Source organism: Salvelinus namaycush, chromosome 27 (genome assembly GCF_016432855.1).
Source record: "Salvelinus namaycush isolate Seneca chromosome 27, SaNama_1.0, whole genome shotgun sequence".
In the NCBI taxonomy this organism is placed as follows: domain Eukaryota; kingdom Metazoa; phylum Chordata; class Actinopteri; order Salmoniformes; family Salmonidae; genus Salvelinus; species Salvelinus namaycush.
Window position 1 is genome coordinate 33,611,900 of NC_052333.1, and position 16,360 is coordinate 33,628,259.

Consider the following 16,360-nt stretch of genomic DNA (forward strand, 5'->3'; position numbering starts at 1 on the left):
TAATGTAATGTACTATTATGACAACAATCTGATATGACATCAGAGATGTGTTGGTGTGTTAGATGTGTTGGTGTGTTAGATGTGTTGGTGTGTTAGGTGTGTTGGTGTGTTAGGTGTGTTGGTGTGTTAGATGTGTTGGATGTTAGATGTGTTGGATGTGTTGGATGTTTGATGTGATGGATATTAGATGTGTTGGTGTGTTAGATGTGTTGGTGTGTTAGATGTGTTGGATATGTTAGATGTGTTGGTGTGTTAGGTGTGTTGGTGTGTTAGGTGTGTTGGTGTGTTAGGTGTGTTAGATGTGTTGGATGTTAGATGTGTTGGATGTTAGATGTGTTGGATGTGTTGGATGTTTGATGTGATGGATATTAGATGTGTTGGTGTGTTAGATGTGTTGGTGTGTTAGATGTGTTGGTGTGTTAGATGTGTTGGATATGTTAGATGTGTTGGTGTGTTAGATGTGTTAGATGTGTTGGTCCATTAGATGTTATGGATGTTAGATGTGTTGGATATGTTAGATGTGTTGGAGTGTTAGATGTGTTGGATATGTTAGATGTGTTGGTGTGTTAGATGTGTTAGATGTGTTAGATGTGTTGGATGTGTTGGTGCGTTAGATGTGTTGGTGTGTTAGATGTGTTGGTGTGTTAGATGTGTTGGCGTGTTAGATGTGTTGGCGTGTTAGATGTGTTGGCGTGTTCGATGTGTTGGCGTGTTGGTGCGTTAGATGTGTTGGTGTGTTCGATGTGTTGGATGTCTTGACGTAGGCAACACTGCTAGCAAGCCAGCAGCTAGCCAACGTCTACCGTCTACCGAATTGCAGCACTGTAGAAACTATTACATTACAACGGAACGACTTGATTAGTGTAGTGTTAGCTAGCTACATAGTTGTCTTTGCTGTCTTTGTATCCAAGATAATTGTGTAGTTTAGAGTAATTGTCAAGGTTACCTAGCCAGTTACCGAGGCTACCTAGCCAGCTACACTTTCAAACTAAGTCAACAACGCAGCCACTGCTAGCTAGCCTACTCCACCAGCCAGCAGCACTATCATTTTAGTCAATAAGATTTTTTGCAACGTAGCTTAACTTTCTGAACATTCGAGACGTGTAGTCCACTTGTCATTCCAATCTCCTTTGCATTAGCGTAGCCTCTTCTGTAGCCTGTCAACTATGTGTCTGTCTATCCCTCTTCTCTCCTCTCTGCACAGACCATACAAACGCTTCACACCGCGTGGCCGCCGCCACTCTAACCTGGTGGTCCCAGCGCGCACGACCCACGTGGAGTTCCAGGTCTCCGGCAGCCTCTGGAACTGCCGATCTGCGGCCAACAAGGCAGAGTTCATCTCAGCCTATGCTTCCCTCCAGTCCATCGACTTCTTGGCACTGACGGAAACATGGATTACCACAGATAACACTGCTACTCCTACTGCTCTCTCCTCGTCTGCCCACGTGTTCTCGCACACCCCGAGAGCTTCTGGTCAGCGGGGTGGTGGCACTGGGATCCTCATCTCTCCCAAGTGGACATTCTCTCTTTCTCCCCTGACCCATCTGTCTATCGCCTCTTTTGAATTCCATGCTGTCACAGTTACCAGCCCTTTCAAGCTTAACATCCTTATCATTTATCGCCCCCCAGGTTCCCTTGGAGAGTTCATCAATGAGCTTGACGCCTTGATAAGTTCCTTTCCTGAGGATGGCTCACCTCTCACAGTACTGGGTGACTTTAACCTCCCCACGTCTACCTTTGACTCATTCCTCTCTGCCTCCTTCTTTCCACTCCTCTCCTCTTTTGACCTCACCCTCTCACCTTCCCCCCCTACTCACAAGGCAGGCAATACGCTTGACCTCATCTTTACTAGATGCTGTTCTTCCACTAATCTCATTGCAACTCCCCTCCAAGTCTCCGACCACTACCTTGTATCCTTTTCCCTCTCGCTCTCATCCAACACTTCCCACACTGCCCCTACTCGGATGGTATCGCGCCGTCCCAACCTTCGCTCTCTCTCCCCCGCTACTCTCTCCTCTTCCATCCTATCATCTCTTCCCTCTGCTCAAACCTTCTCCAACCTATCTCCTGATTCTGCCTCCTCAACCCTCCTCTCCTCCCTTTCTGCATCCTTTAACTCTCTATGTCCCCTATCCTCCAGGCCGGCTCGGTCCTCCCCTCCTGCTCCGTGGCTCGACGACTCATTGCGAGCTCACAGAACAGGGCTCCGGGCAGCCGAGCGGAAATGGAGGAAAACTCGCCTCCCTGCGGACCTGGCATCCTTTCACTCCCTCCTCTCTACATTCTCCTCTTCTGTCTCTGCTGCTAAAGCCACTTTCTACCACTCTAAATTCCAAGCATCTGCCTCTAACCCTAGGAAGCTCTTTGCCACCTTCTCCTCCCTCCTGAATCCTCCTCCCGACCCCCTCCTCCTCCCTCTCTGCGGATGACTTCGTCAACCATTTTGAAAAGAAGGTCGACGACATCCGATCCTCGTTTGCTAAGTCAAACGACACCGCTGGTTCTGCTCACACTGCCCTACCCTGTGCTTTGACCTCTTTCTCCCCTCTCTCTCCAGATGAAATCTCGCGTCTTGTGACGGCCGGCCGCCCAACAACCTGCCCGCTTGACCCTATCCCCTCCTCTCTTCTCCAGGCCATTTCCGGAGACCTTCTCCCTTACCTCACCTCGCTCATCAACTCATCCTTGACCGCTGGCTACGTCCCTTCCGCCTTCAAGAGAGCGAGAGTTGCACCCCTGCTGAAAAAACCTACACTCGATCCCTCCGATGTCAACAACTACAGACCAGTATCCCTTCTTTCTTTTCTCTCCAAAACTCTTGAACGTGCCGTCCTTGGCCAGCTCTCCTGCTATCTCTCTCAGAATGACCTTCTTGATCCAAATCAGTCAGGTTTCAAGACTAGTCATTCAACTGAGACTGCTCTTCTCTGTGTCACGGAGGCGCTCCGCACTGCTAAAGCTAACTCTCTCTCCTCTGCTCTCATCCTTCTAGACCTATCGGCTGCCTTTGATACAGTGAACCATCAGATCCTCCTCTCCACCCTCTCCGAGTTGGGCATCTCCGGCGCGGCCCACGCTTGGATTGCGTCCTACCTGACAGGTCGCTCCTACCAGGTGGCGTGGCGAGAATCTGTCTCCGCACCACGTGCTCTCACCACTGGTGTCCCCCAGGGCTCTGTTCTAGGCCCTCTCCTATTCTCGCTATACACCAAGTCACTTGGCTCTGTCATATCCTCACATGGTCTCTCCTATCATTGCTATGCAGACGACACACAATTAATCTTCTCCTTTCCCCCTTCTGATAACCAGGTGGCGAATCGCATCTCTGCATGTCTGGCAGACATATCAGTGTGGATGACGGATCACCACCTCAAGCTGAACCTCGGCAAGACGGAGCTGCTCTTCCTCCCGGGGAAGGACTGCCCGTTCCATGATCTCGCCATCACGGTTCACAACTCCATTGTGTCCTCCTCCCAGAGTGCTAAGAACCTTGGCGTGATCCTGGACAACACGCTGTCGTTCTCAACTAACATCAAGGCGGTGACCCGTTCCTGTAGGTTCATGCTCTACAACATTCGCAGAGTACGACCCTGCCTCACACAGGAAGCGGCGCAGGTCCTAATCCAGGCACTTGTCATCTCCCGTCTGGACTACTGCAACTCGCTGTTGGCTGGGCTCCCTGCCTGTGCCATTAAACCCCTACAACTCATCCAGAACGCCGCAGCCCGTCTGGTGTTCAACCTTCCCAAGTTCTCTCACGTCACCCCGCTCCTCCGCTCTCTCCACTGGCTTCCAGTTGAAGCTCGCATCCGCTACAAGACCATGGTGCTTGCCTACGGAGCTGTGAGGGGAACGGCACCTCCGTACCTTCAGGCTCTGATCAGGCCCTACACCCAAACAAGGGCACTGCGTTCATCCACCTCTGGCCTGCTCGCCTCCCTACCTCTGAGGAAGTACAGCTCCCGCTCAGCCCAGTCAAAACTGTTCGCTGCTCTGGCACCCCAATGGTGGAACAAACTCCCCCACGACGCCAGGTCAGCGGAGTCAATCACCACCTTCCGGAAACACCTGAAACACCACCTCTTTAAGGAATACCTAGGATAGGATAAAGTAATCCTTCTAACCCCCCCCCCTTAAAAGAGTTAGATGCACTATTGTAAAGTGGTTGTTCCACTGGATATCATAAGGTGAATGCACCAACTTGTAAGTCACTCTGGATAAGAGCGTCTGCTAAATGACTTAAATGTAAATGTAAATGTCTTGGATGTGTTGGATGTGTTAGATGTGTTGGATGTTAGATGTGTTGGATGTTAGATGTGTTAGGTGTGTTAGATGTGTTAGGTGTGTTAGATGTGTTGGATGTGTTGGATGTGTTGGATGTTAGATGTGATGGATGTTAGATGTGTTGGATGTTAGATGTGTTGGATGTCTTGGATGTGTTGGATGTTAGATGTGTTGGATGTTAGATGTGTTGGATGTTAGATGTGTTAGGTGTGTTAGATGTGTTGGTGTGTTGGATGTGTTGGATGCTAGATGTGTTGGATGTTAGATGTGTTGGATGCTAGATGTGTTGGATGTTAGATGTGTTGGATGTTAGATGTGTTGGATGTTAGATGTGTTGGATGTTAGATGTGTTGGATGTGTTGGATGTTAGATGTGTTAGATGTGTTGGTGTGTTAGATGTGTTGGATGTTAGATGTGTTGGATGTTAGATGTGTTGGATGTTAGATGTGTTGGATGTTAGATGTGTTGGATGTTAGATGTGTTAGGTGTGTTAGATGTGTTGGTGTGTTGGATGTGTTGGATGCTAGATGTGTTGGATGTTAGATGTGTTGGATGCTAGATGTGTTGGATGTTAGATGTGTTGGATGTTAGATGTGTTGGATGTTAGATGTGTTGGATGTTAGATGTGTTGGATGTGTTGGATGTTAGATGTGTTAGATGTGTTGGATGTTAGATGTGTTGGATGTTAGATGTGTTGGATGTTAGATGTGTTGGATGTTAGATGTGTTGGATGTTAGATGTGTTGGATGTTAGATGTGTTGGATGTTAGATGTGTTGGATGTCTTGGATGTGTTGGATGTCTTGGATGTCTTGGATGTGTTGGATGTCTTGGATGTGTTGGATGTCTTGGATGTGTTGGATGTCTTGGATGTGTTGGATGTCTTGGATGTGTTGGTGTGTTGGATGTCTTGGATGTGTTGGATGTATTGGTGTGTTGGATGTGTTGGATGTCTTGGATGTGTTGGATGTGTTGGATGTGTTGGATGTTAGATGTGTTAGGTGTGTTGGATGTGTTGGATGTTAGATGTGATGGATATCAGATGTGTTGGTGTGTTATATGTGTTAGATGTGTTGGTGTGTTAGATGTATTGGATGTTAGATGTGATGGATATTAGATGTGATGGATATTAGATGTGTTGGTGTGTTATATGTGTTGGCGTGTTAGATGTGTTGGCGTGTTAGATGTGTTGGCGTGTTAGATGTGTTGGCGCGTTAGATGTGTTGGATGTGTTGGATGTGATGGATGTTAGATGTGTTGGGTGTTAGATGTGTTGGATGTTAGATGTGTTGGATGTCTTGGATGTGTTGGATGTCTTGGATGTGTTGGATGTTAGATGTGTTGGATGTTAGATGTGTTGGATGTTAGATGTGTTGGATGTTAGATGTGTTGGATGTGTTGGATGTGTTGGATGTGTTAGATGTGTTGATGTTAGATGTGTTGGATGTTAGATGTGTTGGATGTTAGATGTGTTGGATGTTAGATGTGTTGGATGTTAGATGTGTTGGATGGGTTGGATGCTAGATGTGTTGGATGTTAGATGTGATGGATGTTAGATGTGATGGATGTTAGATGTGATGGATGTTCGATGTGTTGGATGGGTTGGATGTTAGATGTGTTGGATGTTAGGTGTGTTAGATGTGTTGGATGGGTTGGATGCTAGATGTGTTGGATGTTAGATGTGTTAGATGTGTTGGATGGGTTGGATGCTAGATGTGTTGGATGTTAGATGTGATGGATGTTAGATGTGTTGGATGTTAGGTGTGTTGGATGGGTTGGATGCTAGATGTGTTGGTGCGTTAGATGTGTTGGTGTGTTAGATGTGTTGGTGTGTTAGATGTGTTGGTGTGTTGGATGTGTTGGATGTTAGATGTGTTGGTGTGTTAGATGTGTTGATGCGTTAGATGTGATGGATATTAGATGTGTTGGTGTGTTATATGTGTTAGATGTGTTAGGTGTGTTAGATGTGTTGGATGTTAGATGTGTTGGTGTGTTAGATGTGTTGGTGCGTTAGATGTGATGGTGTGTTAGATGTGTTGGTGCGTTGGATGTGTTGTGTGTTAGATGTGTTGGTGTGTTAGATGTGTTGGTGCGTTAGATGTGATGGATATTAGATGTGTTGGTGTGTTATATGTGTTAGATGTGTTGGTGTGTTAGATGTATTGGATGTGTTGGTGTGTTAGATGTATTGGATGTTAGATGTGATGGATATTAGATGTGTTGGTGCGTTAGATGTGATGGATGTTAGATGTGTTGGTGTGTTATATGTGTTAGATGTGTTAGTGCGTTAGATGTGTTAGATGTGTTGGTGCGTTAGATGTGTTGGATGTTAGATGTGTTGGTGTGTTAGATGTGTTGGATGGGTTGGATGCTAGATGTGTTGGATGTTAGATGTGTTGGATGTTAGATGTGTTGGATGTCTTGGATGTGTTGGATGTCTTGGATGTGTTGGATGTGTTGGATGTGTTGGATGTGTTGGATGTCTTGGATGTGTTGGATGTCTTGGATGTGTTAGATGTGTTGGATGGGTTGGATGGGTTGGATGCTAGATGTGTTGGATGTTAGATGTGTTGGATGTTAGATGTGATGGATGTTAGATGTGTTGGATGTTAGATGTGTTGGATGTTAGATGTGTTGGATGGGTTGGATTTGTTGGATGTGTTGGTGTGTTAGATGTGTTGGTGTGTTAGATGTTATGGATGTTAGATGTGTTGGTGCGTTAGATGTGTTGGATGTTAGATGTGTTGGATGTTAGATGTGTTGGATGTTAGATGTGTTGGATGTTAGATGTGTTGGATGTCTTGGATGTGTTGGATGTGTTGGATGTCTTGGATGTGTTAGATGTGTTGGATGGGTTGGATGCTAGATGTGTTGGATGTGTTGGTGCGTTAGATGTGTTGGATGTTAGATGTGATGGATGTTAGATGTGTTGGATGTTAGATGTGTTGGATGGGTTGGATGGGTTGGATGGGTTGGATGCTAGATGTGTTGGATGTTAGGTGTGATGGATGTTAGGTGTGATGGATGTTAGGTGTGATGGATGTTAGATGTGTTGGATGTTGGATGTGTTGGATGTTAGATGTGATGGATGTTAGATGTGTTGGATGTTGGATGTGTTGGATGTTGGATGTGTTGGATGTTAGATGTGTTGGATGTTAGATGTGTTGGATGGGTTGGATGCTAGATGTGTTAGATGTGTTGGTCCATTAGATGTTATGGATGTTAGATGTGTTGGTGCGTTAGATGTGATGGATGTGTTGGATGTGTTAGATGTGATGGATGTTAGGTGTGTTGGATGTGTTAGGTGTGATGGATGTTAGGTGTGTTGGATGTGTTGGTGTGTTAGATGTGTTGGTGTGTTAGTGTGTTAGATGTGTTGGTCCGTTAGATGTGATGGATGTTACATGTGTTGGTGTGTTATATGTGTTAGATGTGTTGGTGTGTTAGATGTGATGGATGTTAGATGTGTTGGTGTGTTAGATGTGTTGGTGTGTTAGATGTGTTGGTCCATTAGATGTGATGGATGTTAGGTGTGATGGATGTTAGGTGTGATGGATGTTAGGTGTGATGGATGTTAGGTGTGTTGGTCCGTTAGATGTGATGGATGTTAGATGTGTTGGTGCGTTATATGTGTTGGTGTGTTAGATGTGATGGATGTTAGATGTGTTGGTGTGTTAGATGTGATGGTGTGTTAGATGTGTTGGTGTGTTAGATGTGTTGGTGCGTTAGATGTGTTGGTGCGTTAGATGTGTTGGTGTGTTAGATGTGTTGGTGTGTTAGGTGTGATGGATGTTAGGTGTGATGGATGTTAGGTGTGATGGATGTTAGGTGTGATGGATGTGTTATATGTGTTAGATGTGATGGATGTTAGATGTGATGGATGTTAGATGTGTTAGATGTGATGGATGTTAGATGTGTTGGTGTGTTAGACGTGTTGGTGTGTTAGATGTGTTGGCGTGTTAGATGTGTTGGCGTGTTAGATGTGTTGGTGTGTTAGATGTGTTGGTGTGTTAGATGTGTTGGTGTGTTAGATGTGATGGATGTTGGATGTGATGGATGTTAGATGTGTTGGTGCGTTAGATGTGTTGGTGCGTTAGACGTGTTGGTGCGTTAGACGTGTTGGTGCGTTAGACGTGTTGGTGTGTTAGACGTGTTGGTGTGTTAGATGTGTTGGTGTGTTAGATGTGTTGGTGTGTTAGATGTGTTGGTGTGTTAGATGTGTTGGATGTTAGATGTGTTTGTGTGTTAGATGTGTTTGTGTGTTAGATGTGTTTGTGTGTTAGATGTGTTTGAATGTTAGATGTGTTGGATGTGTTGGATGTTATATGTGTTGGATGTTAGATGTGTTGGATGTTAGATGTGTTGGTGTGTTGGATGTTAGGTGTGATGGATGTTAGGTGTGATGGATGTTAGATGTGTTGGTCCGTTAGATGTGATGGATGTTAGATGTGTTGGTGCGTTATATGTGTTGGTGTGTTAGATGTGTTGGATGTTAGATGTGTTGGATGTTAGATGTGTTGGATGTTAGATGTGTTGGATGTTAGATGTGTTTGTGTGTTAGATGTGATGGATGTGTTGGATGTGTTGGATGTTAGATGTGTTTGTGTGTTAGATGTGTTGGATGTGTTGGATGTGTTGGATGTTAGATGTGTTTGTGTGTTAGATGTGTTGGATGTGTTGGATGTTAGATGTGTTGGTGTGTTAGATGTGTTGGCGTGTTAGATGTGTTGGCGTGTTAGATGTGTTGGCGTGTTAGATGTGTTGGCGTGTTAGATGTGTTGGTGCGTTAGACGTGTTGGTGTGTTAGACGTGTTGGTGTGTTAGACGTGTTGGTGTGTTAGACGTGTTGGTGTGTTAGATGTGTTGGTGTGTTAGATGTGTTGGTGTGTTAGATGTGTTGGTGTGTTAGATGTGTTGGTGTGTTAGACGTGTTGGTGTGTTAGACGTGTTGGTGTGTTAGATGTGTTGGTGTGTTAGATGTGTTGGTGTGTTAGATGTGTTGGTGTGTTAGATGTGTTGGTGTGTTAGATGTGTTGGTGTGTTAGATGTGTTTGTGTGTTAGATGTGTTTGAATGTTAGATGTGTTGGATGTGTTGGATGTTATATGTGTTGGATGTTAGATGTGTTGGTGTGTTAGATGTGTTGGATGTTAGGTGTGATGGATGTTAGGTGTGATGGATGTTAGATGTGTTGGTCCGTTAGATGTGATGGATGTTAGATGTGTTGGTGCGTTATATGTGTTGGTGTGTTAGATGTGTTGGATGTTAGATGTGTTGGATGTTAGATGTGTTGGATGTTAGATGTGTTGGATGTTAGATGTGATGGATGTGTTGGATGTGTTGGATGTTAGATGTGTTTGTGTGTTAGATGTGTTGGATGTGTTGGATGTTAGATGTGTTTGTGTGTTAGATGTGTTGGATGTGTTGGATGTGTTGGATGTTAGATGTGTTTGTGTGTTAGATGTGTTGGATGTGTTGGATGTTAGATGTGTTGGTGTGTTAGATGTGTTGGCGTGTTAGATGTGTTGGCGTGTTAGATGTGTTGGCGTGTTAGATGTGTTGGCGTGTTAGATGTGTTGGTGCGTTAGACGTGTTGGTGTGTTAGACGTGTTGGTGTGTTAGACGTGTTGGTGTGTTAGACGTGTTGGTGTGTTAGATGTGTTGGTGTGTTAGATGTGTTGGTGTGTTAGATGTGTTGGTGTGTTAGATGTGTTGGTGTGTTAGACGTGTTGGTGTGTTAGACGTGTTGGTGTGTTAGATGTGTTGGTGTGTTAGATGTGTTGGTGTGTTAGATGTGTTGGTGTGTTAGATGTGTTGGTGTGTTAGATGTGTTGGTGTGTTAGATGTGTTTGTGTGTTAGATGTGTTTGAATGTTAGATGTGTTGGATGTGTTGGATGTTATATGTGTTGGATGTTAGATGTGTTGGTGTGTTAGATGTGTTGGATGTTAGGTGTGATGGATGTTAGGTGTGATGGATGTTAGATGTGTTGGTCCGTTAGATGTGATGGATGTTAGATGTGTTGGTGCGTTATATGTGTTGGTGTGTTAGATGTGTTGGATGTTAGATGTGTTGGTGCGTTATATGTGTTGGTGTGTTAGATGTGTTGGATGTTAGATGTGTTGGATGTTAGATGTGTTGGATGTTAGATGTGTTGGATGTTAGATGTGTTTGTGTGTTAGATGTGATGGATGTGTTGGATGTGTTGGATGTTAGATGTGTTTGTGTGTTAGATGTGTTGGATGTGTTGGATGTGTTGGATGTTAGATGTGTTTGTGTGTTAGATGTGTTGGATGTGTTGGATGTTAGATGTGTTGGTGTGTTAGATGTGTTGGCGTGTTAGATGTGTTGGCGTGTTAGATGTGTTGGCGTGTTAGATGTGTTGGCGTGTTAGATGTGTTGGTGCGTTAGACGTGTTGGTGTGTTAGACGTGTTGGTGTGTTAGACGTGTTGGTGTGTTAGACGTGTTGGTGTGTTAGATGTGTTGGTGTGTTAGATGTGTTGGTGTGTTAGATGTGTTGGTGTGTTAGATGTGTTGGTGTGTTAGACGTGTTGGTGTGTTAGACGTGTTGGTGTGTTAGATGTGTTGGTGTGTTAGATGTGTTGGTGTGTTAGATGTGTTGGTGTGTTAGATGTGTTGGTGTGTTAGATGTGTTGGTGTGTTAGATGTGTTTGTGTGTTAGATGTGTTTGAATGTTAGATGTGTTGGATGTGTTGGATGTTATATGTGTTGGATGTTAGATGTGTTGGTGTGTTAGATGTGTTGGATGTTAGGTGTGATGGATGTTAGGTGTGATGGATGTTAGATGTGTTGGTCCGTTAGATGTGATGGATGTTAGATGTGTTGGTGCGTTATATGTGTTGGTGTGTTAGATGTGTTGGATGTTAGATGTGTTGGATGTTAGATGTGTTGGATGTTAGATGTGTTGGATGTTAGATGTGATGGATGTGTTGGATGTGTTGGATGTTAGATGTGTTTGTGTGTTAGATGTGTTGGATGTGTTGGATGTTAGATGTGTTTGTGTGTTAGATGTGTTGGATGTGTTGGATGTTAGATGTGTTTGTGTGTTAGATGTGTTGGATGTGTTGGATGTTAGATGTGTTTGTGTGTTAGATGTGTTACCCACACGACTTTCATTTGATTACAGTACACCTATGTTGTAGTTATATCTGAACAATATATTTTTCTCAATGATTGTGAAAGATGTCTTCAATGGTCACACCATTGATCACACATGGGATAGAAAGTTTTGATGGGTCGAGTTTGATTGCTAGTGCAAGTGTAGTGCCTAATGTGATAAAAGTGTAATGTACTGTAGAATATTACATTCACAGGGCATTTTTTAAACATGTTTTATTGCATTTTTTTGCTATTGGATTAGATCAATGTTCTCAAGCTATTTCACAATAAATGTACATTTTGAATCAATGGTTGTGTGGTGGAAGATGACTTGCTGCGTTATAAGTGCTACCAGTTTGGAGTTGTGTACTAAGAGTTTTGAAAATTCACCACATTCTTGTGAAAATAGCACCAAAGCGGTTGAAAAAGAAAATGTCAACACCATTACTCCGGCACCATAACCCATCACTCATAACTCTGCGTGCCTATTTGCATGGAACTGACAAAGTAAAAGTACAACTAGTTCTGTACTTTTCCTCAGAAGAAACTATTCTGGATGTGTTCCGTAGAAGTTGTGTGTGTGTGTGTGTGTGTGTTCATAAATGTGCGTGGGTGTGTGAACACTTACCCTTCTCTGACAACCCTGTTAGAGACCGTCTCCTGTAAATGCCAGGGTGTGGCATCAACGACATCACTCCTCAACTCAAAAGACAGCACCATTTCATTAGAGATGTTAAAAGTAAAGGGCACACTAATAAAATCAGCCATGGGCCTCTATATCCCAGCCCCGGTCGTGTGTGTGTGTGTGTGTGTGTGTGTGTGTGTGTGTGTGTGTGTGCCCTATGCCAACAGACTTCCTTTTTAGATAAAGGGCAATCCATGGCACCTTACATATTTCCTACTTTTGATTGATTCATAGAATAATAGTCATTAGGTTCACACCACAGTCCTACCATATATTGTAATTGAGTTAACAACTGGCTTCTTATCAGGAGGGCTTTATTTTCTAGTTTGAGGCGCCATATGATGTCATCAAATTTCCCTGATGAGCCTGTCCTGTTTGCCTTGGCCTTTGAGAGCAAGCACGGGTAATCAGTGGCGATTTTAGCCAGCAAAGCCACTACACTTGCCAGCAAAGCCACTACACAACACAACACAAAACAATGCATTAATTGCACTATAACGGTGACAAACGGTGCCCACAAACTGTTAGGGCCTACATAAAGCTGTCCTAACAGCAGAGTCCCAACAGCAGTCCCAACACCTTACCACTGCTACACCTGGCTATCAGCGGAGCCTTGTCTGGCAGAGAAACAGTTAATTCAGCCTCATTTACTGCCTTTAAAAAAACTTAGCTGATATGGTTGAATTGCTTAAACAACTGTCGTTTCAACTGACAATTGAGATGTACAGACCATGGCATAAGGGGACGGCGAGCTGATAAGAGGCAATCCGTAATTTAGATTAAGACATTAATGAGCGAGCTAGGACGGACGTAGTCAATATAACTATTTGTTCAGCACTTTTAGAAATTACAGCGACAGAATTCAGAACATGGGCCGTTCTTACAGAATTCTCCCTGTACAACAAATCAGAACCATAGGATAAATAAAGGGAGCATATAAGCAGACAATGAAAGCTCTTACAATATTCAATGATTACATTTCTCTAAAACAGTTTAAAATCTAACTACCTAGTTAGATAATAAAAATGTACAATAGTTTGGATCCTGGGACTATTTACATATCTGGATCCTGGGACGCAGTTAGCGTTAACGCTGGGACCGCTGGTATATGTCCCGGGATCCGTGCTCAAACAAGGTGGTACTACGTTGGCGAAGAAGCTAGCCTATCAAGCTAGGCAACCTGGTCTACTATTGCCAGATACCAAGCACGCTAAGCGGTTAGCCCTTGTAGCTAGGGCAGCACTTCTATTTGACTCAGTTTTAGGACTACCGATTTCCAGAGTTTTCTCATTTCACGGAGTGAATAGCAGGCTCATCCTACTATTAGTACTGTCATGCCTCCGAAAAAAGACAAGGATCACATCTCTGCTGGGCAGGTACATGAATTCTTGGAGAAGCAGAACGTTTTCTATAAGGAAATGATACTTCAGCAGGACAATAACTTTAAAAGCTTCATATAGATGATCATGGAGTCGACCAACAAACGGCTGGATGACCTGACTAATGATGTACAAGACATTAAAACAAGCCTTCAGTTCACACAGAAGGATGTGGATGTATTGAAGACCACACAGGATACACTTTCCAGAAACTGTTCCTCTATGCGGAATGAAATCACCACAGTCACTGAGGGCCTCCAGAACATGTCTGGGAAGGCTGATTACCTGGATGGAGAATCCAGGAGAAATCATCTTGTAATAGATGGTATCCAGGAGAGCCAAAGTGAGACATGGGCAGAATCTGAGGACAAAGTTCGAAAGCTGTTTTCTGAGGAGCTACAATTGGATCAACAGGTTGAGCTGGAACGTGTTGACCGGTCTGGGAAACCAGGGGTCACAAGTGGTGCCAATGGAACCAGAACCAGGCCAATAGTAGTGAAATTCCTCCGTTTCAAGGATAAGCTTGCAGTCCTTGGAAAAGCCAAACGCCTTAAAGGGTCCTTCATCTTCATCAATGAGGGTTTCTCAGATGCAGTCCGTCAAAGAAGAAAGGAACTAATACCAGCTATGAAGGCTGCAAGAGAACAAGGTGACATGTAGCATATTTGAGGTATGACAAACTGATTGTTCACCCTCCCTCTCAAGGAGTTCGGAGGAGCGACAGACACAAGTAATTCCAGCCCCCCCCCCCCACCCACCCACCCACCCACCCACCCACCCACCCACACACCCACACACCCACACACACACACACACACACACACACACACACACACACACACACACACAGACTGAGTATCTGTCTCTCAGAATCCAACTGCTGATTCATGTTTGGACATATAAATACTGTAAATCTACCAAAGAAAGGTCAGTTAATTGCTCACTTGAATATATGCAATTTAAGGAACAAAATTAATGAGATATGCTGTCTAGTGCAGTCAAACAATATTCATGTATTGGAAATATCAGAGACTCACTTGGACTCTCCTTTTGAGGATGCTGAGGTCTCTGGATATAATATGTTCAGGAGGGACAGAAATAGATATGGGGGTGGAGTTGCAGTTTACATCCAGAGTCATATTCCAGCAAAACAACGTAAGGACTTAATGTTGAATGGATTAGAGGCACTATGGGTAGAGGTGCATTGACCACATATGAAACCTATAGTAGTTGGTTGCTGCTATAGGCTACTTAATGCTGCTGTGAAATATCTTGATGTAATTTGCAAAATGTTGGATAAGGTGTCTGATGAAAATAGGGGACATTTATTTTTGGGGAGATTTTTTTTAACACCAACTGTCCAATGAGAAAGAAACGTATTTCTGTTGCCAATGTATGTAACCTGTCCCAAGTTATGACATCACCAACCAGAACGTTCACTAATAGGTCCGGTATCACATCACCAACTTGTATCGATCAAATTTTTACTAACATGGCTGAACGTTGTTCTAAAGCTGTATCAGTGGCACTAGGTGGCAGTGATCATAACTTGGTTGCACTCACTAGGAAAACTAAATTACCAAAGGCTGGCCTTAAGGTAATCTACCCAAGGTCCTACAGAGGGTTTCAATCAGGACTCATTTGTGGATGAGATTAAGAATGTGCAATGGTTAGAAGTGTGTAGTAAGGATGATCCTGAAATGTCACTAAGTTTGTTTATGAGTATAGCTGATAAGCAAGCCCCTTTAAGAAAATGCACTTTTGAGGTCAAACGGTGCCCCATGGATTGATGATGAGCTGAGAAATTGAATGATTCAACATTATAATGGCAAAAAAAGTAGCAGATAAATCTGGCACTCTGTTTGATAAGCAAAGTTATTGTAAATGAAGAAATCTTGTGACCAAGCTAAACAAAGAAAAGAAGAAGGGATTCTATCAGCACAACATTGATGAAGTAAAGGGTGATGGGAAAAAACTGTGGAGAACGTTGAACATTATTATGGGTAGAAATTCGAACATGTCCACCTCTTTTGTTGAATCAGAGGGTCTATTTATTACAAAACCATATGACATCGCAAACTACTTTAATTAATATTTTACAGGCAAAGTGGACAAGTTGAGGAATGCTATGATTCCAAGTGATGCCTCCATGTCATATTCCCTTATAAAATATTGTATCATGAAGGAGAGGCAACGCATGTTAGAATTTCATCAAGTAGAATGAGAAAGAGGTATTTTAATTGTCTGTATTGTCTACTTGTTGAATGTTTGTGAAGTCTTGATTTGTGGTTGTTTGTAATTTCTACTAACAGCTTACTTCAAAACATACACTTAGTATTACTTTCTTAGCTACAGTATACATATCTCCCTGGCATATTACATCATTTATGCAGCAGCATGCAAGACATTTTCGGACTCACCTTGTTGTGCTGTGTTCACTTGAACAGGAAGGTGGCGCGGCGGGCCTTCGCGGGCAAATTTTGTCATCCAATCTCTGGATTGATGGTGCTTTCAAGACAACTGGGAACTGGGGAAAAAACAAGGTCAAATCAAGATGACGTCAGTGATCTTCAGGTTGTGGCGCTAGATAGAGGCCCGAGTTCCCGACTTACAATTCCGAGTTGGACGACCGTTTAAAACTTATTTTCCTGGATGTTCCAAAAGGTCACAAGACTGGCCCCATAAACTCTCAGTCTAATAGGGATTACTCTTTGATGAATTACTTTTACGTAACAGCTGATTCAAGATCTGTTTCCCCTACGTCTACCTAAGCCTAACTGACAATAAATATCAGAACAGGTCCTGGACCGATTCAAATGAGTTATTACAGGTATAATGTACCTTCACAAACACCAATTGATGGTACCGTATACATATGGATTAGGCTACCTGCACA